The sequence below is a fragment of the Seriola lalandi genome, unplaced genomic scaffold, assembly GCF_002814215.2.
Source record: "Seriola lalandi dorsalis isolate HSWRI2012SDOR001 ecotype SW California unplaced genomic scaffold, Sedor1 jcf7180002054584, whole genome shotgun sequence".
NCBI lineage: Eukaryota > Metazoa > Chordata > Actinopteri > Carangiformes > Carangidae > Seriola > Seriola lalandi.
The window spans coordinates 1,047,981-1,058,533 of NW_019525137.1; the positions used below are offsets into that span (position 1 = coordinate 1,047,981).

The 10,553-nt window shown below is 40.6% G+C and overlaps 1 long non-coding RNA gene across 1 annotated transcript in view; it reads left to right on the forward strand.

Annotated features, from left to right (window-relative positions):
- The window catches only part of LOC147818423 (uncharacterized), a 66,411-nt gene that overhangs the window by 30,516 nt on the left and 25,342 nt on the right, over positions 1–10,553 (forward strand). Inside the window, exon 2 of the long non-coding RNA XR_015437978.1 lies at positions 5,238–5,328. This is a non-coding gene — a long non-coding RNA (uncharacterized LOC147818423). The remainder of the gene's footprint in view (positions 1–5,237; positions 5,329–10,553) is intronic.

A 10,553-nucleotide genomic window follows, 5' to 3' on the forward strand; every position in this document is an offset into this window, starting at 1 on the left:
CCCACCCCCTCCCACACACACACACACACATCAATCACTTTATTTGTATCATAGTGACACCTAAAGGCTGAGAACACTCTTGTACTGCAGATCTGAACAAAGGTGATGGGAGAAGTCTGAGGGGCAGCAAGATATAGTGTCAATACAACGTAATAGTAGTTTAGCACCTAACAGTGGGAGTAACATTCATAAGCACTCAGACAGAACTAATGAGTGTTCATCTGTTGTGCTATGATTCAAACTGTGTGTCGGTGTCAGCGTGCTAACTGATCAACCGGCCTGGGGGTGATGATTTGAAACAACAAACACGACTGCATGTTCATTCGTTAGAGCTTCCACAGGTGTCGTCTACCCTCAGAACACACACGAAAACACACATGTACCCGTGTTCCCACACTGGGTTCAATGAGACAGCGTGGACAAGCACAGAGAGGGACTGTGTGTCAGCTGACCAGAGTATCAAACTACAGTTTAATGGAAACATCTCTGTCTGTCTGGCCAAGGAAAATTCCCTTCACAGAGGGACTATTATCTGCCAGATTCAAATATTACTCACTAGACTTTGATTTACGATAATCAGATTGTGATGATATTCAAAGGAAAACTCACCCTAAAAATATCTGTATCAGTAAACCGCATTACTGGAACCAATATGTGATTTCTGGCGGATTTTTATGCCTCCACGCCAGTGACAATCAGAGTCGGAGGTATTATGTTTTCAGGTTGACCGTCAAGCCTTCTCATTCTTGTGGACATGATATCTCAGTAATACCTTGAGGGAATGTCTTCAGATGGGGACAGATATTCATTAGGACTCAAGGACGAACTGATTATATTTTAGTGGTCAAAGGTCAAAGGTTACTGTGACCTAACAAAACACGTTTTTGATCATAACTCGCAAATTCATTCACTAATTATGAGACAATTTAACTCAAATGTCTATAAGGATAAAGTGAAGTGATGGCATTTTATATCCAAAACGCTAAAGGTCAACTTCACTGTGATATCAAAATGTTGTGCCATTATTCATCACTGTAACACACAACAAGAATGAAATTAAATATTGAAACTTGGGGTTTTCCCGCTCTTTTCAGTACAGTTTAAGTATTTCTGAATCCAGCATCTACAGGCCATCAGAGGCACTGCATCTATTTTCAATCAGAAGGAAGAGCAAAAGCTTTGAAATGCATTCTGGGAAATGTAGGAAACCCATTATGATGATTATTATTGACGACAGATTTTTTTGAGAAATTAGTTACATGCAGAAAGGAAGAAAAAACAATTACTGAGACACACTGAACATCATAACAGAAAACAGATGAGGGGATTGATGTTGGTTTGAATTGAAAATTTTGTGTGTGTGTGTGTGTGTGTGTGTGTGTGTGTGTGTTTGTGTGTTTGTGTGTTTGCATCTGTGTGTACAGGGCAGTCAGAGGTTTGGGCTGTTGCCAAGAATAACATTCTTTGGCAGATGCCACTCAGGAACATGATGTACAGTTCTGTGGATAAATCGAAACCAGCACCTTGAGATTAAGCCACACGCACACGCACACGCACGCACGCACGCACACACACACACACACACACACACACACACACACACACACACACACACACACACACTGCTGAGGTGGCTGGCAGAAAAGGAGCATTGTCATAGTGCTGCAGTTACATCATTAACAAAACTGTGGTGCCTTATTTGGCATTTGTGGTGACTGACTTTCACCTCCAGCCACTGAGATGCACTGCAGCTCTCTCTCTCTCTCTCCCTCTCTCTCTCTCTCTCTCTCTCTCTCTCTCTCTCTCTCTCTCCTGGTCATGGTCCTTGTCTGTCAAACTCAGTGAATAAATGTCTCAGAGTCCAAGGGCAACAGGAACAACGGTAGCACTGTGTTGCCCTCTGCGGACCTGTGTGCGCCCTGCTCCTCTGTCTGTCAGTCATACTCGGTGTGGGAAACCAGCAGCCAGGGGTGGGCAGAGATGGCTGACTTTACACTGACTTTACAATCCCATCCGTCACAGTGATTTATAATAATTAGATAAGGAGGAAAAATTACATTTTATAGATGTTAAAACTGACATTTTTATAGACCTCCATGTCCATTACAAAACGTAACCAGTGACTTATTCATCCTGTATATACTAACATGACATGTTATATATATATTGTTTAAAGGGAAAATTCACCCTAAACCTAAACCATTTTTTCATTTTAATCATGACAATGATCTCATCTTAAGCTTGACTAATTCATTTTAGTTGTATAAATTTAACCAAACCTTGAAGGTACCCTGTGAAGTTCACATATATGTTTATACTCTATTTCTGATCATCCCTGCTGCCCCGACTCTCACTAAGCTACTGTAAGCTAACACTTGCTGTTCTTGCTGTTCATATAACATAGCACCACAGATATAGAGACGTAGATACCTCATTGGCTGCTGCGGTGTGTCGCGGCTATGCGTCTGCACAGCTGCCACATATATAATAGAAATGTTTATGAAATGGTAATTGACAATGAAGGATCCAAAGATAGATATTAGTTAGTGCTTTCCTTGTGTGTGTCTTATGTACTTAACAATTTTTATGACACTGAAAACAGTAGTTCACAAGTGTCATTATAAGACATATGGTGAAAGTCTTCTGTAGTCAATGGACCATTTAACCATGTTTATTTATGAAACACATTTTTCAATTACAATAACTGTAGTTAGGAATAAAACTAATGTAGATGAGTACATTGACAACAGCTTCAAGATCTAACTGTCAAATCTTCAGTTCACACTAAAAAGAGCTTCTATGCTTCATACATATGTCCAAAGTGGTAACAGTGCAGATCTATTACAGATCACAGCATGGAGACCTTGAATTATAGTAAAAGACAAGACAAGTTCAGACACATACTTATACCAGCTCTCATGTGTCTGCTTCACTTCAGGACTGTTGTAAGTGTTAAATGAACAAACTCCTACATATCACATGTTCTTCTGTACAATGTGTATTGCACATAATTGCACATTTTTTAACTTTTTTGTGAAATTATGTGGAATTTTTCACTGTTTTCACTGTTAATTATAGCGCCAACATCAGACCGATTGGGGTGATATTTTTTGTGAAGCATTTGCAATTCATTTCTAGTTGTGGTGCCGAGTTTCATTTCTCTGGCTCGTTCATGTTCACGGCAAATTGAGAAATGGCATGAGGTGGCAGATACTCATGAATGGACCATGCCTGTATTCTTCAATCAATATGACACTTCAGTTTTTGGTTAATACTTGCCTCCATTGCATGTGCACCAAATTTGGTGAAATTCTGTCCACCAGGTTTGGGGTATGTTGTTGGTGTTTGTAGTGCACCTTATGGGCTGGGCTCAAAATGCTTTGGTGGATCTATTCGTAAACACAGAATGAAGCTTTGTACCAAGATTTATGATGATTGGACAAATGGTTGATGCGTTATGGCCAATAATCACTAAGCCCCGCCATTTGGGAAGATGTTTTGGTCGATGGCCATGTTTTTGACCGATCTTGCTCATTCATGATAGAAATTTATGCCTCAGTATAAAATTTGAAAAGATTACATCATGGAGGATGTTTATGGTCCAAGAGGCTTTTTGTAGAGCACATTGAGCTGGACTTGTGTATCATATTTCAAGTCAATGGGACTCACAGAGTGAGGGGCTAGCCTTTGCTAAATTGCAGTTTGGGGCCTTAATTACAGCACCAGCATGTGGCTGATTGGGCTCATGTTTCTTGCACATCATTTCCAGTTATTAGGTAAAGTTTCACGTTTCTGGCTCACTCAAGGTCACGGCAATACAAATGACAAATAGCAAAAAAATAACAAATTAGCTGGTTCTAAAACTTCTGCGCTCAATAGAAGGAAGCAGCTCAGCAACAAGCAGGTCAACAAAAGTCACCACAGTGAGATGTCTCAGTAAAGATCATGAGGTTCATCATGTGATTTGGTTCATATGTCCAGTAGTTTGGTTTGTGATGAAATACCTGCACAGCTCATGACATTCCTATCAGCCTCAGTTGTTTTTGTCTTCAGTCTTTATATGAAGTGAAAAATAAAACACGTCTTATTTGAGATTATATTGAGAACCAACCTGCGGTCATATCAATTTTGGACCTGACTCAGTCTGACCTGCTAAAATCTGCTGTTGGTCACTTCAGGCTAAAACATATTGACATATTTAGACTGTGCAGGCAGAAGCACTCTACATGATCTCAGTAAATTATCTTCACTTGTATTTCCTCTTGCTCAGGCCAACGGACACAGACTCAGTCCTCTAAAAAACATGTTCAATATTATACACAGCTGGCAATAATATAATTAATAGCAGCAGACTAGCATCTTATTTTGTTTTGAAATTTAAGGACTGGGAAGAACTTTATACTGTTGGATAAAGAAAGACATAAGAAATGAATTATGTTTTTCAAGTAATGAGAGTGGGAGCAGAACTGTGGAGTATAATTATTGTTATTTCACCAGTATTATTATTATGATTATTATTGTAATTACAGCTCTGGAGGGATGACCTGCAGAGAGTAACAGCAGGAGAGAAAGAGAGAGGGGGGAGAGGAGGGGGGAGAGGAGGGGCAGTCTATCTGGACAGTGGTTGTGATATCTGGAGACTGGACAGACCAGTGACACTATCTTCAGGCCTCGTCTCTAGCTGGGCAAAAAATAAAAGGGTGAGACTGAAACATTGTCTAATTAAAGTTTTTAAATGATCAAACACATTCTCAGTAGACGTCAGTGGAAGTTGATTATAACCTGCTAGCATTTTAGTCTGTCCCTTCAGGCTGTACAAAGGTCCCCATCAACAACATGCTGGGTTCTGAGTAATGGTTTACCTCATCACATTTCCATTTTCAGTGTGCACTTCCCCTGAGCAACTAGCATCAGTTCCTTTATGAGCAACATAAACAGCAGCAATAAGGAGGTCAAAGGTCAGAGCTGATGATCACAGTCCTGTACACTGACATGGATCTTGTTAGAGGGACGTGCTGTGGGAGCAGAGAGCAGGAGTGGTGTGTAAGTCATGGCTTCATTTCTTGCCTCATTTGTGTTTATTTATGATGAATGGTGTTCATGTAACTCTATGTCTTTTTATTTTGTCCTGTGGGACTGTGTGGCTGCCTTCTGATCACAGAGGACAGGCAGAAAAGACATGCTGTCCATCTCACAGGAGCTTCTTATGTAACCATGTGGTCTCTCTGTCTCTACAGATGTCACTAGAAGTCAATGTATGCTGCAGACGCCTATGGGCTTCAAATGAGCAAACAGACTGGACTGGAATGACGCACTACTGGCATAAAGGTCTGAACCTTTGTCTCTCTATGTGTTTGTTTGTGTGTGTGTGTGTGTGTGTGTGTGTGTGTGTTTATGCTTTAAATAAGGGAGCAGGTAATGATTCTTCGGAGAATTTCTTTTGATCAAGTTTCCAATTCACTGCAATCCCGATCGCAAATAAAAGCATAGTGTGTGTGTGTGTTTGTGTGTGTGTGTGTGTGTGTGGTTAATGCCTCTTTATGCTTTTTACCCTCTGAACCAAATTGTGTACCTGGCTGTGGAACGACAAGAATGTGTGTGGGTGAATTGTGTGATCCTACCTGTTGTGAAAGGCTGCGTGTGTGTGTCTGTTTCTCCGGCCCTTAAACACGGTGCCACTCCCTCTCTCTGTGAACTTTGCCTCCTAACCACACTGCATGGCCTTTATAGCTCCATCTGGGTGTGTAGACGTGTGTGTGTGTGTGTGTTTTGACAGCGATGTGTACTGGCAGGCACACAAGCAGCATGAGAGGACAAAAACGCTTGAGAGAAAGATGGAGGGAGAAGAGTAAGTGGAGAAAGTGAGGAGAGGGAAGCCAGTTGTGTTTTATTTGGTGTCTTGTTTTAGTAGGTGTGTGGTTTTTCATCTGAAAAGATAATGGCAAAGAAAGAGGCTTTTGATTGTCCCTGGTAGATCCTCTACTCTGCGGCGTCATGCTAGCATGTTAGCATGTATCATATTTTTTGAGTACAAAGGGAGGAGGTCGTTGCTTGATAAGTTCACAAACTGGACTATCATTGTAACTCGGTTTTGTCCATATCCATAAAACTAAATGCTTGTCAAACGTAGGATGACCAGACGTCCCCGTTTTCTTGGGGATGCTGTCCCCAGAAATGTCCCCGTTTTTAACTGTGAATTAAAAACAGACAGAGAAAGACAGGCAGCAGAGCAGACAGGCAGATGTCTAGCATTGTGCTTGTTTTGGCCAACAGAGGGGGCTAGCTGCTAGCTGTAGCAGCTGCAGAAATAAAAACCATCAAAACAGAGTTATCCAATCAGATTTTTTGTTTTTGTTGAGTCTAGGTAGAGAATGGCTCAGGCATTGGTTAGTTTGTAAATGGGTAATAATTGTAATAGTAATAGTAATAATAAACCAACGAAAACAAACATACTTTAAAGCTTTAAACTGGTCGCCAACAGTGGTATTAAGAGGACTCAGCCCCTCCGATGTATTTTTTGCTCCCACTGTTTAAGCTTCATGTAGAAAAATAGCAAAAATAACTAAATTGTTGGCCAAGATACATGATAATGAGAAGACAATGAGAAGTATTTGGAACATAACATGACAGTCAAGCTGAGGGAGAACAGGAGGTTTTCCTCCTATCTTGCACAAATCGGCCTGTTTTGATAGTCTAACCTGTAATATAACCTGTTTATCACAGTACAACAGTTACCAAGGTCAAAATACTCATAAAACCGGGACTTTTGCTCTTTTTTACTTCATAGGTAAAAACATTGGACATTTTAATGATATATTGACTGTGGAGCTGGAAATGTCCCCAGTTTTCACCAAAAATCTAGTCACCTGAGTCAAATGTCATTTTTGCAACTTTCTTGTTGTAATCTCTGAAGTCTAAAAGAATTCTCCAATGCTCAGTCCTGTCCGTCCTGCTGTTATAACAGAGAAGTGAACTAATCAAACACACTTGACTGTCTCGCTGTTATTACAGACACATCTGAGCCAGTGGCATGTGGTGACTCTTTAGGCAAGCAGAGCCGAAGAACTCAACTACAAATATATGACATTAAATACTATTGAAGTTCTAATATGTAAATACAGTTTCCACACGAATCTGCACATGAACAATAATGTGTGCAATATCAGAACTGAGCTCCACTTCCTTTGGCTGAGGTGTTGTATAGCCTGATGGCAGTGGGAACAAAGGATCTCCTGAACCTCTCTGTTCTGCAGCGCAGTGAGATGAGATGTTCGCTTCTCTAGCTGCTTCTCTTTCCTGCCTGAATGCTGTGGAGAGGATAGTTGGTATTGTCTAAGATGGCCTCCATCTTACATTGCATGCATCTCTTGACAACAGTCCTGAGTGAGTCCAGACTCCTGCCAAGAACAGACCCAGCCTTTTTGACCAGCTTGTCCAGTAAATTACAAGATAAATGCAAACAGTTGTTATCAGATCATTTACAGAACAGAGCGCTGATCTGAGAAGTGAGGAGAGATATTGCTTCTACTTTGGTATCGTTCTATATTTTAGCTCTAATTGGTCAAACACTGTTAGCCTTGCTTGTCCTGAAAACACCACTTCACGCCACTAATCTGAACTAGCGACAGTCATTCAACTGTCCAGTTTATGAAAGTTATGCGAACTAACCACAGATACTCAACTGTCTTATATGTATAGGCTGCTTACTAATGTCTGAACCTCTGAACCTAGCCACAGTCACTTGACCTTTTTGCTTTACAGACATGTGAACTGACCACAGATGCTCAACTGTTTCACTATTAGTATAGCCATTTCTGAACTAACATCAGATGCTCAATGTTCTTGCTGATATTACAGACATGTCTGAACGGCCCCCTGACTCATTCATGGACTTGTCTCTACTGTCGAGCTGATGATGTTTGGCCTGCGAATGACTAGGGCTTACAGGAAAGGCAGCTAGAGGCATAAATATTGAACAATGATATCAGATTATTTTTCAAAAAACTACCATCATTATCTAAAGACATGAAGCGAGCCCACAAAACATCCTGTTGAGAAACAGTTACAAGTTACAAATGTCAGTGGGACTTTGAATGAGATAAAGAGAGAAAAGGGAAAAAGAGATAAGTCCAAGGGACCAAGCATATACCAAGAACATAGAAAAATAGGCCTGCTCAGATAAGATACGCACATCTTATCCAATGAACATTAAACCTTTCTTGAACTGAAAGTTCTTGACCTTTTTGGCCCGCTGTCTTCTTTCAGTTTTTTCCAAAGAGAATCAGTAGAATTGTCCATACAATCCTGTAGATCTTCACTCAGCTGTTTCATCCATTCACCATGAACATATATCAAAATGACTAACTGTAGTAACATGGACTAGTCCACTGTTTAAATGGAGTAACCAGATGGAGATGCTAGTGCAGCAACCAGGACACAATCCCTTACTGGCTTCCCATCATGTACACTACTTGTTTCGTTTAAAGGGGCCGAGCTGAAAGCAGCGAATCAGACAAAGAGGCAGGAACCAAAAATATTTAGTCAGTATTTTGTCTGTTGTGTGTTCTTGTATTTCCCTAACGTTTTAGTACCACTTACTAGTAAGGTACCATTTTGCAATGATTTGACACTGTCCTCCTGTAAAAGGCGAGCTCACAGGTCATCTGTGCGGTAGGTTTTTAGGACCCATTTTGTTGCTAGGCGATATCTAGTGGTCGTAGTAATTATAAAAGGAGCAAAGGGAAAATTCGGTGACAATTAAGTACTTATTTTAACCCAAATCACCATATTTTCCTAATCATGGTGGTGAATGAAAGTATGCCACTGCCAGTACAGTCCGCTTGTTTATTATTATAAGCATGACAACCGAATTCCGGTGCTTTTTCAGGAGACACTATAGATAGATAGATAGATATATACTTTATTTATCCCCTAGGGGAAATTCATGTGTCTATTAGCTCATTGTTGATAATAATAATAATAATAACTAGAAAATTCCAGGGAAATTTTGAGTGGGGCTACTGCCGGGAAAGGTTAGGGAAAAAATCTTCTCTGTGTCACTGTAGCGATGAAATCACGCAGCCCTTGGCTGTCAGAGGTCAAGTCAGGAGCTGCCGTTGCCATGGCAATGTGAAAACGAGTATGAGAAAACCGTTACTTCTTTTCAAAAACCGAAAACACCGTGAGAGACTCTGAAGCCAGAAGTTTCTTACAGTTTCTATTTTATTCAGATATTCCTTAAAATGAGTGAGTAAGCTCAGTGCGAAGACAGAGTGAGATTCTTTTTTGCTGCTCATCACTGTCCCTGAGACACAGTTACCCAGCCTGACGTACTGTGGTCGTCTTGTCAGGTAATCCACAATCCAGGACGTGAAGCAGGGATCCACCCCCATCCCTTCCAGCTTGTCTTTAAGAATGGGGGGTTGCATGGTGTTAAATGCATTCGAAAAATCAAAGAACGTAATCCTCATGTAACCATCTGGCTCATCCAAGTAAGAATGGGTCGTATCACAGGGTTGTTCAGGTTGGAGGAGTTGTTGAATTATTTATAAGTCGTAAATAATTACTGGTTAGCAAAACAATATTGGCTCTTTAATTAATCAGGAATCCCATTTACTTGGATGTCACTCAGTGGTGTGATACAGTAGCTTGCTCTGGTATTGTAACATCATAAATTGATAATGATGTAGAAACTGTTTAGATGCATTTACAGCTACCTGAGGGAAAATATAAAGACTATAATGGAAGTGTAATATTTCTATTATCATTTAGCTGTAAATTTGAGCATAAGCAATAAAAAATGTGAACTTTTTTGACATGAGACAGAGATAAAAACAGAAAGCAAAATATTGTGAAAGGCAACTTTGGATTGTGGGTAAATGATGAAACAGTGCAGTACAGAATTAGGTGAAAGTTCATGATGAGCAGGGAGAAGGTATACATAAGGTATATGGTAAGGTATGTAAGGTGTACACATATATGTATCACATCACAGAATGGGTTAGTTGTAGCATGTGATGAATAAAATCTGTGGTCTGTGTGTGGGTGTGTGTGTATGTCAAGGAAAATTCCTTTTTCTCGCCATCGAAACTGAAGGCACCTCTCTGAATTCCTGATCTCTAACTCACTTCCTTTTGTGCATCTGCACCTGTCAAACACACACACACACACACCCACAGAGAGAGAGAGAGAGTCAGAGAGAGAGAGAGAGAGAGCAACCACAGTGTGTGAGGGTAAACAACAGTCTTGAATTTTAGGTTTTGTGTGTGTTTTCATGTAGCATTCTGTGGTTTGAGGCAGAAGCAGTGAAGTCTGTATACACACACTCCCTCTCTCTCTCCCGTTCTCTCTGTATCTCTCTCTGTCTCTCTTTCTAACAGTCTTTCACACACATACACACGCGCACACACACACGCACATACCAACACAACTCACTGAAGCTCCCTTTCTTCTTAAAATTCAAGCCCAGATAGATACAGTAGATTAGCTTCATAGAGGGTGTGGGTGTGTGTGTGTGTGTGTGTGTGTGTGTGTGTGCGCGTGTGTGTGTGTGT